The 24458-nt window shown below is 36.3% G+C and overlaps 1 protein-coding gene and 1 long non-coding RNA gene across 3 annotated transcripts in view; both read left to right on the top strand.

Moving 5' to 3' along the window:
• The window catches only part of DGKB (diacylglycerol kinase beta), an 856074-nt gene that overhangs the window by 505079 nt on the left and 326537 nt on the right, over nucleotides 1-24458 (top strand). The window lies entirely within an intron of this gene.
• Nucleotides 4198-7807, top strand: LOC120878028. Its single transcript, XR_005724439.1, has 2 exons — nucleotides 4198-5357; nucleotides 5715-7807. It is a non-coding gene; the product is annotated as an uncharacterized LOC120878028 (long non-coding RNA).

Raw genomic sequence — 24458 nt, 5'->3', positions numbered from 1 at the left:
ACCTCTCCAGTATTTTTATTGTTTATAAACATTTGGTGATGGCCATTCTGACTTGTGTTAAATAATACCTATGAGCTTGTTTTTATTTGAGCCTCCATGTGTCCTTGGACAAGTTCTTAGCCAGAACTCTGGAGGAAAGACTTTAAATGTGTCCTTAGATACAAATTGAGCAAGTGGTAAGCTGAGGAAGAGAGAAATACAGAAAGCTCTTAAAACACATGCAATATGGTATTTTATCATAATTTTTTGGAAATATTAATCAAAGATTTGATCACTGGTCAATGTTTAATTGAATTTTTTAATTGACATTTATGATAACATGCAGTTTCTGGCTGCATGTCATGTGTTAAAGTCATATGGAGTGTGAAAAAGCTAACAAAGCAAGTTTCTATTAAAGAAAACTGTACCTCTTTCCCCCTTTGTATCATTCTTAAGGAGTTAATAGAGCAATTAATAAAGCAAATAAGTAAACCAATTTACCTAAGTTCTCAGGAAGGTTTGATGAGGCTCTTCTAAGAGTGGCTCTAAGGATGTGCAGATAACTGTCCTAGAAAAGAACACATTTTATTGGAATGGAACGTTAGTTAAGCAGCTGCCTTTCAAAACACACAGAGTTTGTATGATTCTTGGGTCCACTGTTGACAGGGTTTTCTCCATTCCTTTTAGAACACAAATTGACTTCAAAGGGAATTAATTTCATGATGTATGGGGAGGCCCTATACATTGACTGAACAGGAGATTGCTAGAAGTGTTGGAGACAATTTTGATTGTGATGTATATAAAAGAGAGGATAAACAGCCAAAGAAGTCAATGAAAACTGGATTTTCCTCATGTTACAAATTATGCTGATTGAAATTTAACTTAAAATCTAAGAAAGAAAAAGCCTCTAAAAAATTCAGTGTAGACTTCCTCTTCTGATAGAACTGTGAACTCAAAGGGAATTTCTGCAACAAAAAGAAGTTGAGTTTCATAGAGGGCATTATTTTAAGACTTGCATTTGTTTTGAAAACCATAATTCTAACAAAAAAAATAGCATTTTGTTAGATGTCTTGGTTTGTAAGAAACATGAAACTTGTGGCTGTGTTTAATGAATATATGGCATTATGGACACTTTATCTTTGAAGATGCAGGGTTTTCTTTATGATCCTTGGAAATAGTTTCCACCTTTTGAAATTAAAGAAAATGATTTATCTAGTCTTATTATCATGATCAATTAAAGCCAAAGTTCATACTTGGGGCTCCATTATTATGACCTTCATTCCATTATTTCTTTTCTGCTGCTTCATCTTATTTAATTATATTTCTGAATTTTATTTGTACTAGTAAGTCATTATTAAATAATTTGGGAAAATAAAAAGAAATATGATTAACAAATAAAAAAGACTTGCAAAATTGGGATATTTCTATTTGGATTTTTTTTCAGTATAGATCAATTTTTGCTTTGATAATGAACACTAATTTTACCTTGAAGATAATAATGCAGTGGAATGTGGGCAGTCTTTGAGACAGCATATCCAAAATATATCATGAAAATACAGGAAATTAAGAGATAAGAGGCTTTACTTCTTCATTTTCTTCAGTTTGTCATACTAGAAGCCATGCACATTTTAAAATATACATCATGACAAGGTGCCACAAAGAAAAGAAACAGCAAGAATTAAGAAATAAGCTAGGGAAATGATTAGTTCAAAATTTTACCAACTATACTTTTTTCTGAAATGATTTTGCAGTATATAATAAGTTATTTTGATATTATACAGAGTTTTTTGTTTTTGTTTTTGGTTTTTTTACAGCTGGAGCATTAGGATTTGGACATTTTCCCCCACTTTTCTTTCCTATTAAATGTCTCTACAGAATGGTCATCTGCTAAAAGATGTTGCTAAAATTTGCCTGCACAAATTTTTCCTGGGAATGTTTAATCAGTTTTTTAAAATTAAATTGGCCATAATAACCTTTAAGTGCTCATTTATTTTTGAACAATTCCTTGAAAATAGTCGTCTTGAAGATCTAGTGTAGTTTATATGGTTACATGAACTTAAAATAAGAAATCATTCAAGGATTAACATTAAGAGTGACTGTTGATAGTTGGTTTGTTTTGTTTTAAGTTTTAAAATTATTTAGATATGTGATTCTATGTATTAGTCGGTCTTTCAAATTAAAATGGTATTTTCTTTTGTCTTCCATGTTTTGTAACTTAAATGCCTTCATTTTACAGCTAATAAATATGTATCTTTTGATAGATTTTATAGTATTTTAAACTCATTCAGTGAAGGAAAAACAATAAATACAGTCTTTTTTCATTTGTAACATGGAAAATAGACATTATAAAAATTTCATAATTAATAGAATGGTGGTTTAAGGTATTTCAAATATAATATATATTTATTATTTTATGCCATTTTAAATAACATTCCTAAGAACACAGTATTCATGAGTTTATCTTGAAATTGTAGGTTTTAAACTTAGTAAAACTAGCTATAACAATACATAAAGATAACAAATATTAATTTGGGGGGTATTTATAATTTAGTAGGTATTAAGCTAAGGGCTTTATATACATCACATATATTTGTAAAGTGGAAATAATAATAGGACCTCATTTATCATTTCCTGTGAAGATGAAAACTCTGATCAATAACATATTTAGAGCAAATTTCAGGAAATTTTCAGCCTTATCTATTTTGTCATTGCTGTTATTTTTATTGTTACTTTAGCACTTAATGATACAGTATTCACTGTTCAATTTTCCAGATTTGGAATTGAAGGTAAGTAAGAGAGGTCACATAAATTGTAAAACTTAACTATTGGATACAATATTTGAATTCTTACCTATCCATCTTTCAAGTCTATCCATCCTTAAAATCTGTCCATCTTTGAAGTCTATGAATTTGGCAAACATGCTATAATATGTTAATAAACCAGTATACTGTATCTTTTTTTTTTAAAGATATTGCTGTGACATTAAAGTTTTATAAAGAAAAACAGTATACAATTATTAGTGAGAAAAACAGTGCTAATACATATCAACTGAATAATACTAAAAATTATAACAGCCATATATTAATATAATATCAAAATCTGACCCAGAAATTTGGAATTATTCAGTCAATTCAGTCACTCAGTCATGTCCAACTCCTTGTGACCCCATGGATCACAGCACACCAGGCTTCCCTGTCCATCATCAGATCCTGGAGTTCACTCAAACTCATGTCCATTGAGTCAGTGATGCCATCCAGCCATCTCATCCTCTGTCATCCCCTTCTCCTCCTGCCCCCAATCCCTCCTATCATCAGGGTCTTTTCCAATGAGTCAACTTTTCGCATGAGGTGGCCAAAGAATTGGAATTTCAGCTTCAGCATCAGTCCTTCCAATGAACACGCAGGACTGATCTCCTTCAGAATGGACTGGTTGGATCCCCTTGCAGTCCAAGGAACTCTCAAGAATATTCTCCAACACTACAGTTCAAAAGCATCAATTCTTCAGCACTCAGCTTTCTTCACAGTCCAACTCTCACATCCATACATGACTACTGGAAAAACCATAGCCTTGACTGGACGGACATTTGTTGGCAAAGTAATATCTCTGCTTTTCAATATGCTGTCCAGCTGGTCATAATTTTCCTTCCAAGGAGTAAGCATCTTTTAACTTCATGGCTGCAATCACCATCTGCAGTGATTTTGGAGCCCCCCAAAATAAAGTCTGACACTGTTTCTACTGTTTCCCCATCTATTTGCCATGAAGTGATGGCACCAGATGCCATGATCTTCGTTTTCTGAATGTTGAGCTTATAAGCCAACTTTTTCTGTCTCCACTTTCACTTTCATCAACAAGCTTTTCCATTCCTCTTCACTTTCTGCCATAAAGGTGGTGTCATCTGCATATCTGAGGTTATTGATATTTCTCCCAGCCATCTTGATTCCAGCTTGTGCTTCTTCCAGCCCAGCATTTCTCATGATGTACTCTGCATATAAGTTAAGTAAGCAGGGTGACAATATACAGCCTTGACATACTCCTTTTCCTATTTGCAACCAGTCTGTTGTTCCATGTCCAGTTGTAACTGTTGCTTCCTGACCTGCATATAGGTTTCTCAAGAGGTAGGTCAGGTGGTCTGGTATTCCCATCTCTTTCAGAATTTTCCACAGTTTATTGTGATCCACACAGTCAAAGGCTTTGGCATAGAAAATAAAGCAGAAATAGATGTTTTTCTGGAACTGTCTTGCTTTTTTGATGATCCAGCAGATGTTGGCAATTATTAGGGATGGATAATTTAAAATCCCCATGTGACTTAATTACAGCTTACAGATATAATAAATCACTATGAATATTGTTGAGAATCATCATTATCAAATTACTACAGTTGTAGATATAAAGAGGATTTATAAAATTTGGCAGTATAATAACTAAACTTGTTGACATTATAATCTAACATATGTATAAGAAGAATATTTGCAGTGAATATGATTTTTAATTATATTTATAAAGTATAATTATTTCCATATAATAGCCAACGTTTATAAATTTCTTTTCCAGAGTAAAAAATGCAGGTAATTAAATAGTCTTTTATTTCTTGGCATTATGGTTGATAGGCTTCCCTGGTTGCTCAGTGGTAAAGAATCAACCTTCCAATGCAGAGATGTGGGTTCTATCCCTAGGTCAGGAAGACCCCATGCAAATGGCAAATGGCAATCCTCTTCAGTATTATTGCCTGAAAAATCTATGGACAGAGGAGCCTGGTGGGATATAGTCCATGCAGTCAATGAAGAGTCAAACATGACTTAGCGACTAAACAACAATTGTAGTGGATAGATACTGTGACGACCCTCAAGCCAAACACTTAAAAATGCTGAGTAAAATGTAAATTCCTGGCTATGATAAAATGTAAAATATAAATCCATGGCTGTGTTGCAATTCACAGGGGGTTTCTCAGTGTTCAAAAACTGGGAGAGGAACATTGATAATCTAAGTTTAACTGGAAGCAAGGCTGCTTTGGGTATGTCACAGAATTTAGTATTCCCAAAAATTACATTTTACCTATTTCAATGGGGTCATTAGCTAAGATTTTCAGTGTCTTTAATTTGGTGTTAGAAGGTTACCTTCCCACAAAGCTAAACACTTGAAATGCTTTAAACTGAATGAAAAGAGAGTTGAAAGAAAAATCCATCCTCAGGCAGGAAAAAAAACAAACAAACAAACCTATTTTGGCCTAGACACAAAGTTGATATAGTAAAAATAATAATCCAAAAAGTAAGAAAAAAAAAAAAACTTCCAGATTTCATCTTAGTAAAACTACAGAGTACCAGAGAAGGAGAGAAACGGAGTGAGAGGCTTAAAAAAGAGAGGCCAGAGTGAAAGGACAGGTTCTCTTCAGAAGGACACAACACAAGGGACAATTAATTATTTAACATTATCAATAAAAGTCAGAGTACTGCAGAGGATCTTCACATTTCTTTTTTTTTTTTTTAATTAAATTTATTTATTTATTTTTAATTTTTACTTTACAATTCTGTATTGGTTTGGGCATAGATTGACATGAATCCACCACAGGTGTACATGCGTTCCCAAACATGAGCCCCCCTCCCACCCCCCTCCCCACAACATCTCTCTGGATCTTCACATTTCTGAGAAAGTAACCAATATCCCATGATTTGAAAATCAGCTAATTTATCATTTGGGGACTACAAAACAATGAAACATGCTTCTACAATAAATAAGAGGGTTTATCTCCAATAAACTTTTACTTCAGGAAGTTCTCAATTTAACTTATGTTCAGAATAAAATTTAGCATGTGAGAAGATATTTGTGTAAATGAGGACAAGTCTAAGTATTGGCTGAATAAATCAATAATGTCTAACTGAGAGGTAGATAACAGTATAATTCAAACACATAAGTTGAGAGAGAGATGAAGGGCTATAAAGATTTTAGGTTTACTGTATGCTTCAGAAGTAGAACCCTACTTCCAAACCAGTAAAGAAAAAAATAAGGAATCAAATGTCAAGTAAAACAAAGGAAGATAAAAGAATTTGCAAAGGAGCTACAGAAAATGGAATAAAATAGAGAACATAAAAGCATACCCAACATATTATTTTGAATTAAACTCAACAGGTACAGAACAGTCATTGGCAATTTGTATTTATGAAATTGCCTCATATGTAAGTGATATTATCTATGTTTTTAAGAATCATGATAATGAAAATTATATTTTTATACAAAAAGTTAATCAGCCATATCAATTATAATCTATAACAGAAAGAAAATAAGTAAAACCCTTATTTAGAAATGCCAAATTATAGATCAAAGAAAGTAGTCACATGGACAGCAGAAAATATTTAGAAATGAAGTATAATGAAAATATATTAAAACTTTTATGATAGAGTTAGTGTGTAGTTAAAGGAAAGTTATAGCTGTAAACACTGATCTTAGGGGAAAAAAGGTAAATTAATGAGTCAATCATTTAACTTAAAAAGTTAGCATACCCTCAATTTACAGATACTTTAAAATATTTAGTATCTTTAAAATATTTATAAGAAAATGAAATGAAATGAAGTCGCTCATTCATGTCCAACTCTTTGAGACTCTCATGGACTTTAGCCTATCAGTCTCCACCATCCATGGGATTTTTCCAGGCAAGAATACTGGAGTGGATCACCATTTCCTTCTCCAAATATTTATAAGAGATGATATTAAAGAAATATATATAGAACAAAAACCTAAATTTGAAAAAAAGTTAAATATTTGCTTATGGAGAAGATAAAATTTTTTAGCAAGTTAGGTCACAACAGAAATAATAAAGAATTTCAGGAATTTTGTAAGAGAATTGAAATGCAGAATAAATAACTTGAATACAGTGCATCTGGAAAGAGGGCAATTTGTAAGATTAATACAATTTATAAAACTTAACAAAAGTAAAACTTGTTAGGCATAAAACAAAAAAAATTAAATAGCAGTTAAAAATTAAAGCACTCCTTTATTAACAAATGTTTTTTAAAACATGCTTGGACAAATACTCAAGGGTTTGTGAATTTAAATAGTGAACATACGACTAGAGAGTATAAACCATTCATTTTATTTTTTGAACATATTGATAAGCATAGTCCAAAATAGAATGATGGGAACTAAACCTGATTTCATATATTAAAATAGCTGCAAAATTCTAAGCAAATGCTTGGAAATCAAATCCTAAACCAGATTTTAAAATAATAGCTACACAATATCAAGTTAGATTATCCCAAGATTACAAGAGTTATTCAAAATTAGAATACTTTTGTAGTAGACATATATCAAAAGCAAACATTTAAAAATAATTTTTATATATCCCATTAAAATATTAAAAGAAAGACAGTAAATACAATTAAGAATCTGCTAATTAAAATCCTTAGCAACTGGGAATAAAAGATGAAAATATTAGAAAATTTACAAACTTGATAGATAATGGTGAAAATTGTAAGTATATACTTATATACTTATGAGGAAGAATACAAAGATGCTTACAATCTCATTATTTCTCTGGAACACTATACCAGAACGTATCAGATTAGTAAGTCAAAAACATGAAGTAAAACAAAATTCACTATGACTGGGAAAGAAGAAACTAGATTGTCCGTGTTATTTGCTATATACATGATTATATGGAGAACACTAAATAGTCTACATTCAAATTATTAGAAACAATATGAGCCATCTGATATTTTGTAGTTTTCAAATATAATCCAAAGGAAAGAGAATTAAGTCCTATTTACAAACAAGTCAGAAAATAAAAATCACACTGTATAAATCTAACAAAGTTGCATAAGACCCTCAAGAACAAAAAGTAAGATGCATTTATTGTGTTAGTGTTAGTTGCTCAGTTGTGCCCTGATTATATAACTTGTTCAGGAGGGCACAGCCAGTAAATGGTGAAGTTAGGATTAGATCCTATGCATGTCTGATTATTGCCTGGTGGTGTTTAGTTTTGCAACCCCATAGAGTGTTGCTTGCCAGGCTCCTCTTTCTATGAAATTCTACAGGCAAGAATACTGGACTGGGTTGTCACGCCCTTCTCCAGGGGATCTTCCTGGTCCAGGGATCAAACGTGGGTCTCCTGCATTGCAGGCAGATTCTTTACCATCTAAGACATTATAAAAGGGTATTAAAAACCTATTCATTAGTAAGAAGGCTATCATCAAAATGTCAGTTCACCTTAACTTTTAATTCATTTACAATCCTAAAAATGTATTTTTTAAATGAAACTGGACAAGCTTATCTTAAAATGTATATGGAAGGCAAATGTTTACAAACTATCAAGATAGAGTATAAGAGTTTGTGTTACCAAATATTAATATGTATTATGAAGCTATGAAAAGGCAATGTGAAATGTGGTTTGGGTGCAAAAATGGAAAAATACTGTTAGAAAGGATTGCCTGAAAACAAGCCCACCTCCCCCCCCCACCCCCCAAAAAACAGGAAAGCGTAATATATGACAAATAGCATTGTAAATCAAAGAGGATATTATTTAAATTGATTCTTAAGTGCTGTAGAGAAAAATATTGCATAAGAATCTGGAATGTTTGCTCTATGAAACAAGGTTAATTGAAAATGGCCAAACAGGAGATGGCAAGAGTGAACATTGACATTTCAGGAATCAGTGAACAAAAATGGAGGAGAAAGAGGAGAAGGAGACGACAGAGGATGAGATGTCTGGGTGGCAATACCGACTTGACGAACATAAGTTTGAGCAAGCTCCTGGAGTTGGTGATGGACAGGGAAGCCTGGCGTGCCTCAGTCCATGGGCTCACAAAGAGTATGACCCAAGTGATTAACTGAACTGAACCAGATTGGGAGACCAGATTGGGAGAATTTAATTCAGATGACCATTATATCTACTAATGTGGGCGAGAATCCCTTAGACGAAATGGAGTAGCCCTTATAGTCAATGAAAGAGTCCAAAACACGTACTTGAGTGCAATCTCAAAAACGACAGAATGATCCTTATTTTTATCCAGGGCAAAGAATGGTTTGCATTGTAATGGTTTGCACAGTAATCCAAGTCTATACTCCAACCACTAATGCGGAAGAAGCTAAAGATGAATGGTTTTATGAAGACCTACAAGACCTAGAATCGACACCAAAAAAAAGATGTCCTTTTCCTCATAGGGGAATGGAATGCAAGAACAGGAAGTCAAGAGATACCTGAGGTAACAGGCAAGTTGGCCTTGGGATACAGAGTGAAGCAGGGCAAAGGCTAAAACAGTTTTGCCAAGAGAATGCACTGGTCATAGCAAACACCTTCCAACAAGAACAAAAGTGATGATTCTACACGTGGACATCACCAGATAGTCAATATTGAAATCAGATTGATTAAATTCTTTGCAGCCAAAGATGGAGAAGCTGCATATAGTCAACAAAAACAAGACCGGGAGTTGACTATGGCTCAGATCATGAACTCCTTATTGCAAAATTCAAACTTACATTGAAGAAAGTAGGGAAAATCACTAGACCATTCAGGTATGACCTAAATAAAATTCCTTTTGATTATACAGTGGAAGTGACAAGTAGATTCAAGGGATTAGATCTAAGAGTACGTAAAGAAATATGGACAAAGGATCATTACACTGTAGAGGAGGCAGTATTTAAAACCATCCCCAAGAAACAGAAATGCAAAAAGGCAAAACAGTTGTTTGAGGAGGCCTTACAGATACTGAGAAAAGAAGAGAAACGAAAGGCAAAGGAGAAAAGAAAGATATACTCATTGAATGTAGAGTTCCAAAGAATAGCAAGGAGAGATAAGAAAACCTTCCTAAGTGAATAATACAAAGAAATAGAGGAAAACAATAGAATGGGAAAGCCTAGAGATCTCTTTAAGAAAATTAGAGATACCAAGGGAACATTTCATGCAAAGATGGGCACAATAAAGGACAGAAACAATATGGACCTAACAGAACCAGAAGATATTAAGAAGTGGCAAGAATACACAGAAGAACTATACAGAAAAGATCTTCATGACCCAGATAACCATAAGGGTGTGATTATTCACCGAGAGCCAGACATCTAGAGTGCAAAGTCAAGTGGGTCTTAGGAAGCATCACTACGAACAAAGCTAGTGGAGGTGATGGAATTCCAGTTGAGCTATTTCAAATCCTAAAAGATGATGCTGTGAAAGTACTGCACTCAATATGCCAGCAAGTTTGGGAAACTCAGCAGTGGCCACAGGACAGGAAAGAGGTCAGTTTTCATTCCACTCTCAAAGAAAGGCAGTGCCAAAGAATGTTCAAACTAATGCACAGTTGCACTCATCTCACACACTACCAAAGTAATGCTCAACATTTTCCAAGCTAGGCTTCGACAGTATGTGAACTGAGAACCTCCAGATGTTCAAGCTGGATTTAGAAAAGGCAGAGGAACCAGAGATCAACTTGCCAATATCCATTAGTTTATAGAAAATACAAGAGAATTCCAGAAAGACATCTACTTCTGTTTCATTGACTATGCTAAAGCCTTTGACTTTGTGTATCACAACAAACTGTAGAATATTCTTAAAGAGATACTAATACCAGAACACCTTAACTGCCTCCTGAGAAACCTGTATGCAGGTCAAGAAGCAACAGTTAGAACCAGACTTGGAACAATGGATTAGTTCAAAAGTGGGAAAGCAATACATTAAGGCTGTATATTGTCACTCTGCTTACTTAAACTTTTATGCAGAGTACATCATGCGAAATGCCGGGCTGGATGAATTTCAAGCATTACTTTGGTAATGTGTGAGATGAGTGCAACTGTGCATTAGTTTGAACATGAATCAAGATTGCTGGGAGACATATCAGTATCCTTAGATAGGCAGATGACACCACCCTTATGGAAGAAAGTAGGAATAACTAAAGAGTCTCTTGATGAAGGTGAAAGAGTTGGCTTAAAAACACAACATTCAAAAAACTAATATCATGGCATCCAGTCCCATCATTTCATGGAATATTGATGGGGAAACAATGGAAACAGTGACAGAGTTTATTTTCTTTGTCTCTAAAATCACTGCAGATGGTGACTGCAGTCATGAAATTAAAAGATAGTTGCTGCTTGGAACGAAAGCTTTGACAAACATAGACAGCATATTAAAAAGAAGAGATAATACATCGTTGACAAAGTTTCATCTAGTCAAAGCTATGGTTTTTCCAGTGGTCATGTATGGATGTGAGAGTTGGACTGTGAAGAAAGCTGAGTGCTGAAGAACTGATGCTTTTGAACTGTGGTGTTGAAGAAGACTCTTGAAGAGTCCCTTGGACTGCAAGGAGATCCAACCAGTCAATCCTAAAGGAAATCAACCTTGAATATTCATGAGAAGAACTGATACTGAAGCTGAAGCTCCAAAACTTTGGCCACCTGATGAGAAGAGCTGACGTATTAGAAAGGACCCTGAGACTGGGAAAGGTTGAAGACAGGAGGAGAAGGAACGACAGGGGACGAGATTGTTGGATGGTGTCACCAACTCAATGTACATGAGTTTGAACAAGCTCTGGGAGATGGCGAAGGATATGGAAGCCTGCTGTGCTACAGTTCATGGGGTCACAGTTTTGGACATGACTGAGCAACTTAACAGCAACAGCAATTAGAAAGGAGTGCCTGGATACAAGTCCCACCACAGGAAAGCATAGCATATGTCAAATAGCATTGTAAATCAAAGAGGAGATTGTTTAAATTGTCTTCAGGGGTTATTTGTCTATTTCAGAAAAAGTAAACCAGATCTCTATATCATATCACAAACTTAAAAAAAGTTTAATGTTAATAAAATTGACTTCAGATAAGTTGATAATATCCGTATCTCAAATAAAACTTCAATACAAAAGATAAGCTGTATCTAGGGAGAAATAATTGTAATGTCTGTAACTGTTAAAGGATTATTCTTTAGAACATGAAAAAACTTTCTGTGGTTATAAACAGAAAAGTGAGTTTTTTTAATTTAAATAGACAAAAGATATGAATAAAGCAATTCTATAAGGCAAAATGTATACCCAGTGAATACAAATTATTCAATTGGTTTCAGTTAGGAAAAAGCAAATTAAAAGTTACCATTTTGACATGAATCCACCACGGGTGTACATGTCAATGTATGGCAAAACCAATACAGAATTGTAAAGTAAAATAAAAAATAAATTTAAAAATAATAAATAAAATAAAAGTTACCATTTTATAGCTTTCAGAATAATTAAAATTAAAGGTCTGATAACACCAAGTGTTGGCATGCATGAGAAGCAAAGGCAGATCTTAAACACTGCCTATCATGTTTATGTTGATAGAAACACTTTGAAGAACAGTGTATCAGTAGATGTAAAGATGTACATATGCTAAAACCCTGCACTTCTATTTCTAGCTATGTATTCTAGAGAAATTCTAACATATATATGCCAGGAGACTTGTTTGAAAATGGTAAACATTCTTTGCATTGTTTGTACTTGAAAGATAAATTTGAGTCTTCCTACTGTGTCATCAACAGTGAAGTGAAAGCTGGTCAGTAATGTCCGACTCTGACCCCACTGACTATACAATCCATGGAATTCTCTAGGCTAGAATACTAGAGTGGGTAGCATTTCCCTTCTCCAGAGGCTCTTCCCAATGCAGGGATCAAATCCAGGTCTCCCACATTGTAGGCTGATTCTTTACCAGCTGAGCTACAAGGGAAGCTCGTGCCATCAACTGTAGGTCGATAAATAAAGTGTGGTAGCAAATTCGAACAGTGGAATAGTGTTCAGAAATGGTAATGAAAGAATTTGAGTTACATCTGTCAGCCTGAATATATCTTATAGACCCCAATGCTTGATCTAAAAAAGGAAAGTGCAGTAAAATGCATATCTCTAATAATATTTTCAGAAAGTTTTAAAGCTTACAAACATTTTTATGTTTTAGAAATTCATACCTAGAGAAAGCATAATGAATCCATGGAGATGACAAGTGTCAAATTAAAGACAGTAGTTATCTATGTGAAAGAAAGTAGTTATCTATGTGAAAAGAGGAGGGGAACTCTCTGACGGGATCACCAGTATTTTTATAATACTTCTATTCATCATGCTATATATGAAATATTTTGTAATAATATTTCAATAGAAATAGAAAAGTGTATGGCTTTTATATTGAAATACTTTAACAAACACTTGCAAATGCCATAAAGTCTCCTTTTCTTCTCTACTGAAGTAGGAGTAACCCTGAGATTACATCAGCTTATTTCAGGAATGAGTGTGATACAGAGTAAGTATAAAGAGGAAGTTTAGATATAAGTACATAAAAGCAAGCCTATCTTAGGAAAGCCACACCTCCTTTCATGTTTATTTCCCTTAAACACACTTTATTTGGTGATATCTCATCTGACTATGTTTTCAATTAAATATCAGGCACTCTTGACTTGGAGAAAGCGTGAATTAAAAAATAGTAAGGCTATCTCCCAGTAATATATAATTGTTTCATCATTAAAGGATTTGAAATGTTTAAAATGTTAGAAATTGTTAAAGGTTAGGGAATATATTCAGTTCAGTATGTATTTTTTTCCCCTTATTAAATACTTAGATTTTAAGACATGGAAGTGTTAACCTTTCAAAAGGCATAGAGAAGATAATTAGGTGATACTTAATTGAATGTTTCTTTAAGGAATATATTTCTAGGTTGAAACTGATTCTTGCTGCCAACACTTACTTAGATTGCTAGAAGGACATCTTGCTTCACAATGTCAGGTCTAATTTGAGATAAAATAATGCATCTAACAATGCTGTCATCTATAATTCATGGCCGCTCCTAAGTGAAGTTCATTGAAATCTCACCCATGCTGCAACCTCTGTCACTCCAGGAAGCAAGATTCACTGCACTTTCTGTTTTTATCTAAATTACCATGTTGACTGTATAGTGGGTTTGGGTAGTAAATGGTTCTCAATTACACATAAGTCTGCTTGACAGTATTCCTTTAATAAGAGAGTCCACATTTACTTTTTTTTTTTTCTTTTTAGAACATCAATACAAAAATAACACTGCTTTTGATGGTTTTTTTACTAAGTCCTCCTCCAAAATGTCACATGTTTTGTTAGACTGTAAAAAAAAAAAAAAAAAGACTATCTTTGCTCTCTCTCTTTTTTTTTTCCGTAGTAATTTTATTTTTAAATTTAAATTGATTTATTTTAATTGGAGGCTAATTACTTTACAATATTGTATTCGTTTTGCCACACATCAACATGAATCCATGACGGGTGCACACATGTTCCCAGTCCTGAACTGCCCTCCCACCTCCCTCCCCATACCATCCCTCTGGGTCATCCCAGTGCACCAGCCCCAAGCATCTTGTATCCTGCATCAAACCTGGACTGGCGATTTGTTTCTTATATGATATTATACATGTTTCAATGCCATTCTCCCAAATCATCCCACCCTCTCCCCCTCCCACAGAGTCCAAAAGACTGTTCTATACATCTCTGTCTCTTTTGCTGTCTTGCATACAGGGTTATTGTTACCATCTTTCTAAATTCCATATATATGTGTTAGTATACTGTATTGGTGTTTTTCTTTCTGGCTTACTTCAGTCTGTATAATCGGCTCCAGTTCCATCCACTTCATTAGAACTGATTCAAATGTATTCTTTTTAATGGCTGAGTAATACTCCATTGTGTATCTGTACCACAGCTTTCTTATCCATTCATCTGCTGATGGACATAGGTTGCTTCCATGTCCTGGCTATTATAAACAGTGCTGCGATGAACATTGTGGGTACACGTGTCTCTTTCAATTCTGGTTTCCTTGGTGTGTATGCCCAGCAGTGGAACTGCTGGGTCATAAGGCAGTTCTATTTCCCGTTTTTTAAGGAATCTCCACACTGTTCTCCATAGTAGCTGTACTAGTTTGCATTCCCACCAACAGTGTAAGAGGGTTCCCTTTTCTCCACACCCTCTCCAGCATTAATTGCTTGTAGACTTTTGTATCATAGCCATTCTGACTGGTGTGAAATGTTACCTCATTGTGGTTTTGATTTGCATTTCTCTGATAATGAGTGATGTTGAGCATCTTTTCATGTGTTTGTTAGCCATCTGTATGTCTTCTTTGGAGAAATGACTATTTAGTTCTTTGGCCCATTTTTGATTTGGTTGTTTATTTTTCTGGAATTGAGCTGCAGGAGTTGCTTGTATATTTTTGAGATTAGTTGTTTGTCAGTTGCTTCATTTGCTATTATTTTCTCCCATTCCGAAGGCTGTCTTTTCACCGTGCTTATAGTTTCTTTTGTTGTGCAGAAGCTTTTAATTTTAATTAGGTCCCATTTGTTTATTTTTGCTTTTATTTCCAATATTCTGGGAGGTGGGTCATAGAGGATCCTGCTGTGATTTATGTCAGAGAGTGTTTTGCCTATGTTCTCCTCTAAGAGTGTTATAGTTTCTGGTCTTACGTTTAGATATTTAGTCCATTTTGAGTTTATTTTTGTGTGTGGTGTTAGAAAGTGTTCTAGTTTCATTCTTTTACAAGTGGTTGACCAGTTTTCCCAGCACCAATTGTTAAAGAGATTGTCTTTTCTCCATTGTATATTCTTGCCTCCTTTGTCAAAGATAAGGTGTCCATCGGTGCATGGGTTTATCTCTGGGCTTTCTATTTTGTTCCATTGATCTATATTTCTGTCTTTGTGCCAGTACCATATTGTCTTGATGACTGTGACTTTGTAGTTGAGCCTGAAGTCAGGCAGGTTGATTCCTCCAGTTCCATTCTTCTTTCTCAAGATTGCTTTGGCTATTCGAGGTTTTTTGTATTTCCATAAAAATTGTGAAATTATTTGTTCTAGCTCTGTGAAAAATACCGTTGGAAGCTTGATAGGGATTGCATTGAATCTATAGATTGCTTTGGGTAGTATACTCATTTTCACTATATTGATTCTTCCGATCCATGAACATGGTATATTTCTCCATCTGTTAGTGTCCTCTTTGATTTCTTTCACCAATGTTTTATAGTTTTCTATATATAGGTCTTTAGTTTCTTTAGGTAGATATATTCCTAAGTATTTTATTCTTTTCATTGCAATGGTGAATGGAATTGTTTCCTTAATTTCTCTATTTTCTCATTATTAGTATATTAGGAATGCAAGGGATTTCTGTATGTTGCTTTTATATCCTGCAACTTTACTATATTTATTGATTAGCTCTAGTAATTTTCTGTTGGAGTCTTTAGGGTTTTCTATGTGGAGGATCATGTCATCTGCAAACAGTAAGAGTTTTACTTCTTCTTTTCCAATTTGGATTCCTTTTATTTCTTTTTCTGCTCTGATTGCTGTGGCCAAAACTTCCAGAAGTATGTTGAATAGTAGTGGTTAGAGTGGGCACCCTTGTCTTGTTCTTGATTTTAGGGGAAATGCTTTCAATTTTTCACCATTGAGGATAATGTTTGCTGTGGGTTTGTCATGTATAGCTTTTATTATGTTGAGGTATCTTCCTTCTATTCCTACTTTCTGGAGAGTTTTTATCATAAGTGGATGTTGAATTTTGTCAAAGGCTTTCTCTGCATCTATCGAGATAATCATGTGGCTTTTATTTTTCAATTTGTTAATGTGGTGTATAACATTGAATAATTTGCAGATATTGAAGAATCCTTGCATCCCTGGGATAAAGCCCACTTGGTCATGGGATATGATCTTTTTAATGTGTTGTTGGATTCTGATTGATAGTATTTTGTTAAGGATTTTTGCTTCTATGTTCATCAGTGATATTTGCCTGTAGTTTTCTTTTTCTGTGTGGCAACTTGGTCAGGTTTTGGTATTAGGGTGATGGTGGCCTCATAGAATGAGTTTGGAAGTTTACCTTCCTCTGCAATTTTCTGGAAGAGTTTGAGTAGGATAGGTGTTAGCTCTTCTCTAAATTTTTGGTAGAATTCAGCTGTGAAGCCGTCTGGACCTGAAGCCGTTTGTTTGCTGGAAGATTTCTGATTACAGTTTCAATTTCCATGCTTGTGATGGGTCTGTTAAAATTTTCTATTTCTTTTCAGTTCAGTTTTGGAAAAATGTACTTTTCTAAGAATTTGTCCATTTCTTCCATGTTGTCCATTTTATTGGCATATAATTGCTGATAGTAGTCTCTTATGATCCTTTGTATTTCTGTGGTGTCTGTTGTGATCTCTCCATTTTCATTTCTAATTTTATTGATTTGATTTTTCTCCCTTTGTTTCTTGATGAGTCTGGCTAATGGTTTGTCAATTTTATTTCTCCTTTCAAAGAACCATCTTTTGGCTTTGTTGATTTTTGCAACGGTCTCTTTTGTTTCTTTTGCATTTATTTCTGCCCTAATTTTTAAGATTTCTTTCCTTCTACTAACCTTGGGGTTCTTCATTTCTTCCTTTTCTAGTTGCTTTAGGTGTAGAGTTAGGTTATTTATTTGACTTTTTTCTTGTTTCTTGAGGTACGCCTGTATTGCTCTGAACTTTCCCCTTAGCACTGCTTTTACAGTGTCCCACAGGTTTTTGGTTGTTGTGTTTTCATTTTCATTCATTTCTATGCATATTTTTATTTCTTTTTTGATTTCTTCTGTGATTTGTTGGTTATTCAGAAGCGTGTTGTTCAGCCTCCATATGCTGGAATTTTTAATAGTTTTTCTCCTGTAATTGACATCTAATCTTACTGCATTATGCTCAGAAAGATGCTTGAAATGATTTCAATTTTTTTGAATTTACCAAGGCTAGATTTATGGCCCAGGATGTGATCTATCCTGGAGAAGGTTCCGTGTACACTTGAGAAAAAGGTGAAATTCATTGTTTGGGGGTGAATGTCCTATAAATAACAATTAGATCTAACTGGTCTATTGTATCATTTAAAGTTTGTGTTTCTTTGTTAATTTTCTGTTTAGTTGATCTATCCATAGGTGTGATTGGGCTATTATTGTGTTATTGTTCATTTCCCCTTTCATACTTGTTAGCATTTGTCTTACATATTGTGGTGCTCCTATGTTGGGTGCATATATATTTATAATTGTTATATCTTCTTCTTGGATTGATCCTTTGATCATTATGTAGTGTCCTTCTTTGTCTCTTTTCACAGCCTTTGTTTTAAAGTTTAATTTTATCTGGTATGAGTATTGCTACTCCTGTTTTCATTTGGTCTTTATTTGCATGGAATATCTTTTTCCAGCCTTTCACTTTCAGTCTGTATGTGTCCCTTGTTTTGAGGTGGGTCTCTTGTAGACAGCATATATAGGGGTCTTGTTTTTGTATCCATTCAGCCTGTCTTTGTCTTTTGATTGGGGCATTCAACCCATTTACATTTAAGGTAATTACTGATAAGTATGATCCTGTTGCCATTTACTTCATTGTTTGGGGTTTGAGTTTATACACCTTTTTTGTGTTTCCTGTCTAGAGAATATCCTTTAGCATTTGTTGGAGAGCTGGTTTGGTGGTGCTGAATTCTCTCAGCTTTTGCTTGTCTGTAAAGCTTTTGATTTCTCCTTCATATTTGAATGAGATCCTTGCTGGGTACAGTAATCTGGGCTGTAGGTTATTTTCTTTCATCATTTTAAGTATGTCTTGCCATTCCCTCCTGGCTTGAAGAGTATCTATCGAAAGATCAGCTGTTATCCTTATGGGAAACCACTTGTGTGTTATTTTTTGTTTTTCCTTTGCTGCTTTTAATATTTGTTCTTTGTGTTTGATCTTTATTAATTTGATTAATATGTGTCTTGGGGTGTTTTGCCTTGGGTTTATCCTGTTTGGGACTCTCTGGGTTTCTTGAACTTGGGTGATTATTTCCTACCTCATTTTAGGGAATTTTTCAGCTATTATCTCCTCAAGTATTTTCTCATGGTCTTTCCTTTTGTCTTCTTCTTCTGGGACTCCTATGATTCAAATGTTGGAATGTTTAATATTGTTCTGGAAGTCTCTGACAGATTGTGGTCCACTGGAGAAGGGAATGGCAAACCACTTCAGTATTCTTACCTTGAGAACCCCATGAGCAGTATGAAAAGGCAGAATGTTAGGATATTGAAAGAGGTACTCCCCAAGTCAGTAGGTGCCCAATAAGCTACTGGAGATCAGTGGAGAAATAACTCCAGAAAAAATTAAGGGTTGGAGCCAAAGCAAAAACAATACCCAGCTGTGGATGTGACTGGTGATAGAAACAAGGTCCGATGCTGCAAAGAGCAATATTGCATAGGAACCTGGAATGTCAGGTCCATGAATCAAAGCAAATTGGAAGTGGTCAAACAGGCAAGAGTGAACGTTGACATTCTAGGAATCAGCGAACTAAATGGACTGGAATGGATGAATTTAACTCAAATGACCATTATATCTACTACTGTGGGCAGGAATCCCTTAGAAGAAATGGAGTAGCCTTCATGATCAACAGAAGAGTCCTAAATGCAGTACTTGGATGCAATCTCAAAAACGACAGAACGATCTCTGTTCATTTCCAAGGCAAACCATTCAATATCACAGTAATCCAAGTCTATGCCCCAAACAGTAATGCTGAAGAAGCTGAAGCTGAACGGTTCTATGAAGACTTACAAGACCTTTTAGAACTAGCACCCCCAAAAGATGTCCTTTTCATTATAGGGGACTAAAATGCAAAAGTAGGAAGTCAAGAAACACCTGGAGTAACAGGCAAATTTGGCCTTGGAATACGGAATGAAGCAGGGCAAAGACTAATAGAGTTTTGCCAAGATAATGCACTGGTCATAGCAAAACCCCTCTTCCAACAACACAAGAGAAGACTCTACACATGGACATCACCAGATGGTCAACACCAAAATCAGATTGATTATATTCTCTGCAGCAAAAGATGGAGAAGCTCTATACACCCAACAAAAACAAGACCAGGAGCTGACTGTGGCTCAGATCATGAACTCCTTATTACCAAATTCAGACTGAAATTGAAGAAAGTAGGGGAAACTGCTAGACCATTCAGGTATGACCTCAATCAAATCCCTTATGATTATACAGTGGAAGTGAGAAATAGATTTAAGGGCTTAGATCTGATAGATAGAGTGCCTGATGAACTATGAAATGAGGTTCGTGATATTGTACAGGAGACAGGGATCAAGACCATCCCCATGGAAAAGAAATGCAAAAAAGCAAAATGGCTGTCTGGGGAGGCCTTACAAACAGCTGTGAGAAGAAGAGAGGTGAAAAGCCAAGGAGAAAAGGAAAGATATAAGCATCTGAATGCAGAGTTTCAAAGAATAGCAAGAAGAGATAGGAAAGCCTTCTTCAGTGATCAATGCAAAGAAATAGAGGAAAACAACAGAATGGGAAAGACTAGAGTTCTCTTCGAGAAAATGAGAGATACCAAGGGAACATTTCATGCAAAGATGGGCTCAATAAAGGACAGAAATGGTATGGACATAACAGAAGCAGAAAATATTAAGAAGAGGTGGCAGAAATACACAGAAGAACTGTACAAAAAGGATCTTCACGACGCGGATAATCACGATGGTGTGATCACTCATCTAGAGCCAGACATCCTGGAATGTGAAGTAAAGTGGGCCTTAGAAAGCATCACTATGAACAAAGCTAGTGGAGGTGATGGAATTCCAGTTCAGCTATTTCAAATCCTGAAAGATGATGCTGTGAAAGTGCTGCTCTCAATATGCCAGCATATTTGGAAAACTCAGCAGTGGCCACAGGACTGGAAAAGGTCAGTCTTCATTCCAATCCCAAAGAAAGGCAATGCCAAAGAATGCTCAAACCACCACACAATTGCACTCATCTCACATGCTAGTAAAATAATGCTCAAAGTTCTCCAAGCCAGGCTTCAGCAATACATGAACTGTGAACTTCCTGATGTTCAAGCTGGTTCTAGAAAAGGCAGAGGAACCAGAGATCAGATTGCCAACCTCCGCCGGTTCATGGAAAAAGCAAGAGAATTCCAGAAAAACATCTATTTCTGCTTTATTGACTATGCCAAAGCCTTTGACTGTGTGGATCACAATAAATTGTGGAAAATTCTTCAAGAGATGGGAATACCAGACCACCTGACCTGCCTCTTGAGAAATCTGTATGCAGGCCAGGAAGCAACAATTAGAACTGGAAATGGAACAAGAGACTGGTTTCAAATAGGAAAAGGAGTATGTCAAGGCTGTATATCGTCACCCTGCTTATTTAACTTCTATGCAGAGTACATCATGAGAAACGCTGGACTGGAAGAAACACAAGCTGGAATCAAGATTGCCGGGAGAAATATCAATAACCTCAGATATGCAGATGACACCACCCTTATGGCAGAAAGTGAAGAGGAACTAAAAAGCCTCTTGATGAAAGTGAAAGAGGAGAGTGAAAAAGTTGGCTTAAAGCTCAACATTCAGAAAATGAAGATCATGGCATCTGGTCCCATCACTCCATTGGAAATAGATGGGGAAACAGTGAAAACAGTGTCAGACCTTATTTTTCTGGGCTCCAAAATCACTGCAGATGGTGATTGCAGCCTTGAAATTAAAAGACGCTTACTCCTTGGAAGAAAAGTTATGAGCAACCTAGATAGCATATTCAAAAGCAGAGACATTACTTTGCCGACTAAGGTCTGTCTAGTCAAGGCTATGGTTTTTCCTGTAGTTATGAATGGATGTGAGAGTTGGACTGTGAAGAAGGCTGAGCGCTGAAAAATTGATGCTTTTGAACTGTGGTGTTGGAGAAGACTCTTGAGAGTCCCTTGGAGCAAGAAGATCCAACCAGTCCATTCTGAGAGAGATCAGCCCTGGGATTTCTTTGGAAGGAATGATGATAAAGCTGAAACTCCAGTACTTTGGACACCTTATGTGAAGAGTTGACTCATTGGAGAAGATTGATGCTGGGTGGGATTAGGGGCAGGAGGAGAAGGGGACGACCGAGGATGAGACGGATGGATGGCATCACTGACTCGATGGACACAACTCTGAGTGAACTCTGGGAGTTCTTGATGGACAGGGAGGGAGGCCTGGCGTGCTGCGATTCATGGGTTCGCAGAGTCGGACACGACTGAGCGACTGAATTGAACTGAACTGAACTGAACTGGAGGTCTCTGAGGTTGCCCTCATTTCTTTTAATTCATTTTTCTTTTTTCCTCTCTGATTCATTTATTTCTACCATTCTATCTTCTACTTCACTAATCCTATCTTCTGCCTCCATTATTCTACTATTTGTTGCCTCCAGAGTGTTTTTGATCTCATTTATTGCATTATTCATTATATATTGACTCTTTTTTATTTCTTCTAGGCCCTTGTTAAAGCTTTCTTGCATCTTCTCAATCCTTGTCCCCAGGCTATTTATCTGTGATTCCATTTTTATTTCAAGATTTTGGATCATTTCCACTATCATTATTAGGAATTCTTTATCTCTTCCTCTTTTGTTTGGTTTGGTGGGCATTTATCCTGTTCCTTTACCTACTGGATATTCCTCTGTCTCTTCATCTTGGTTATATTGCTGAGTTTGGGGTGGCCTTTCTGTATTCTGGCAGTTTGTGGAGTTCTCTTTATTGTGGAGTTTCTTTGCTGTGGGTGGGGTTGTATCAGTAGCTTGTCAAAGTTTCTTGGTTAGGGAAGCTTGTATGGGTGTTCTGGTGGGTGGAGTTTGATTTCTTCTCTCTGGAGTGCAATGAAGTACTCAGTAATGAATTATGAGATGTAAATAGGTTTGGAGTAACTTTGGGCAGCCTGTATATTGAAGCTCAGGGCTGTGTTCCTATGTTGCTGGAGAATTTGCGTGGTATGTCTTGCTCTGGAACTTGTTGGCCCTTGGGTGGTGCTTGGTTTCAGTGTAGGTATGGAGGCATTTGGTGAGCTCCTATTGATTAATGTTCCCTGGAGTCAGGAGTTCTCTGATGTTCTCAGGATTTCGACTTAAGCCTCCTGCTTCTGGTTTTCAGTATTATTTTTACAGTAGTCTCAAGACTTCTCCTTCTATACAGCACCATTGATAAAACATCTAGGTTAAAGATGAAAAGTTTCTCCACAGTGAGGGACACCCAGAGAAGTTCACAGAGTTACATGGAGAAGAGAAGAGGGAGGGGGGGAGTTAGAGATGACCCGAATGAAATGAGGTGGAATCAAAAGAGGAGAGAGCAAGCTAGCCAGTAATCACTTCCTAATCACTCCACAGTCTGGACCACTCAGAGATGTTTACGGAGTTATACAGAGAAGAGAAGAGGGAGGAAGGAGATGGAGGTGGCCAGGAGGATGGAGGGGAATGGAAAGGAGAGAGACAGATCCAGGCAGTAATCAGTTCCCTAAGTGTTCTCCACCATCTGGAACACACAGAAATTCACAGAGTTGGGTAGAGAAGAGAAGGGGGTGGGAGGAGACAGAGGCGACCTGGTGGAGAAAAAGGAGAGTCCAAAGGAGGAGAGAGCAATCAAGCCAGTAATCTCGCTCCCAAGTAAAAATGGGTACTGAAGATTGGGTTCTAAAGGGAGAAAATTGATAACAAATACCAAAAAGCAAAGATTAAAAATCTAGAGTAGAGGTTGAATTTTCAAAAATACAATATTAAAGAAAAGAAGAAAAAAAGTCACAAAAATTATTTAAATATATATATGAAGTTTGCTTTAAAAAATAGGGCCTTTTTTTGAAAAGTAATAGTAGGTTATAAAAATGAAAATTAAAGAAGTAATAGAGGACTTAAAATTTTTTTTAAAGTTTAAAAAAAAGAAAAAAGAAGAATGACCGTAAAAATAGTAAAAGTATATCTAGGACTTTCTCTGGTGTTGTTGTGGGCAGTGTGGGGTCAGTTCATTTTCAGATAGTTCCTTGGTCCAGCTTATATTTCTCAAGATCTATAGGCCCCTTCCTATGTAGTCAGTACTAACTACAGGGTTTTAATCTATTGCACCTGTCACTTCCAAGGCGGTTCCCTCTGTTTTAGCTTTTTCTGTTTGCTGGTCTCTTCAGTGTCTGATTTCCGCCCTGACACAAGGGGGGCGGTGGTGGACACTTTTTTTAGGCTCACTTGTTCAGTTGTGCTGTGGGGAGGGAGGGACGCTGCAAACAAATAACACTGGCGTGTGCTCGCAGTGTCTCAGCCACACTGGGCCTGCCCCTGCTCATGGCACGTGTGCCCTCCCTGCCCACACTGCTCAGGCTCTAGATTGCTCCACCAGGAACCGTCCAAGGCCGGCCCTGGGCTGCGTGCACCTCCCAGGTCTAAGCTGCTCAGGTTCAGGCACTCGGGTAGTCCTCAGAGGCGCAGACCCCATTGGGCCTGCATTTTGTGCCCTTCCCAGGTCTGAGCAGCTCAGGTCATGAGATATTTGGTGAGCACGGTCACTGTGACTTATCGCCTCTCCATGCCTGCTGCTTGGTTTTCTGGGTGTTCAACCAGTGCACCTTCTCAGGCGGATGATGACTGTCCAGAACCCCAAGAAGTCTTAGTTAGCAAAGAAGCCTGCTTGCAGTTTGGTAGATAATGTCTCTCTTGGGCTGCAATTGCCCCCTTCTGGCTCTGGCTACCTGTCACCCAAGGGGGATGGTCTGCAGCCGGCTATCTCTGTTCAGTCCTTTGTGCGCAGTCCTGGCAGTGTCTTAGGTTAGAGATTT

This window comes from Oryx dammah, unplaced genomic scaffold (genome assembly GCF_014754425.2).
Source record: "Oryx dammah isolate SB20612 unplaced genomic scaffold, SCBI_Odam_1.1 HiC_scaffold_18, whole genome shotgun sequence".
Lineage (NCBI taxonomy): Eukaryota > Metazoa > Chordata > Mammalia > Artiodactyla > Bovidae > Oryx > Oryx dammah.
The sequence above is the reverse complement of the archived record's forward strand: the minus strand, read 5'-3'. Positions and strand labels throughout refer to the sequence as shown.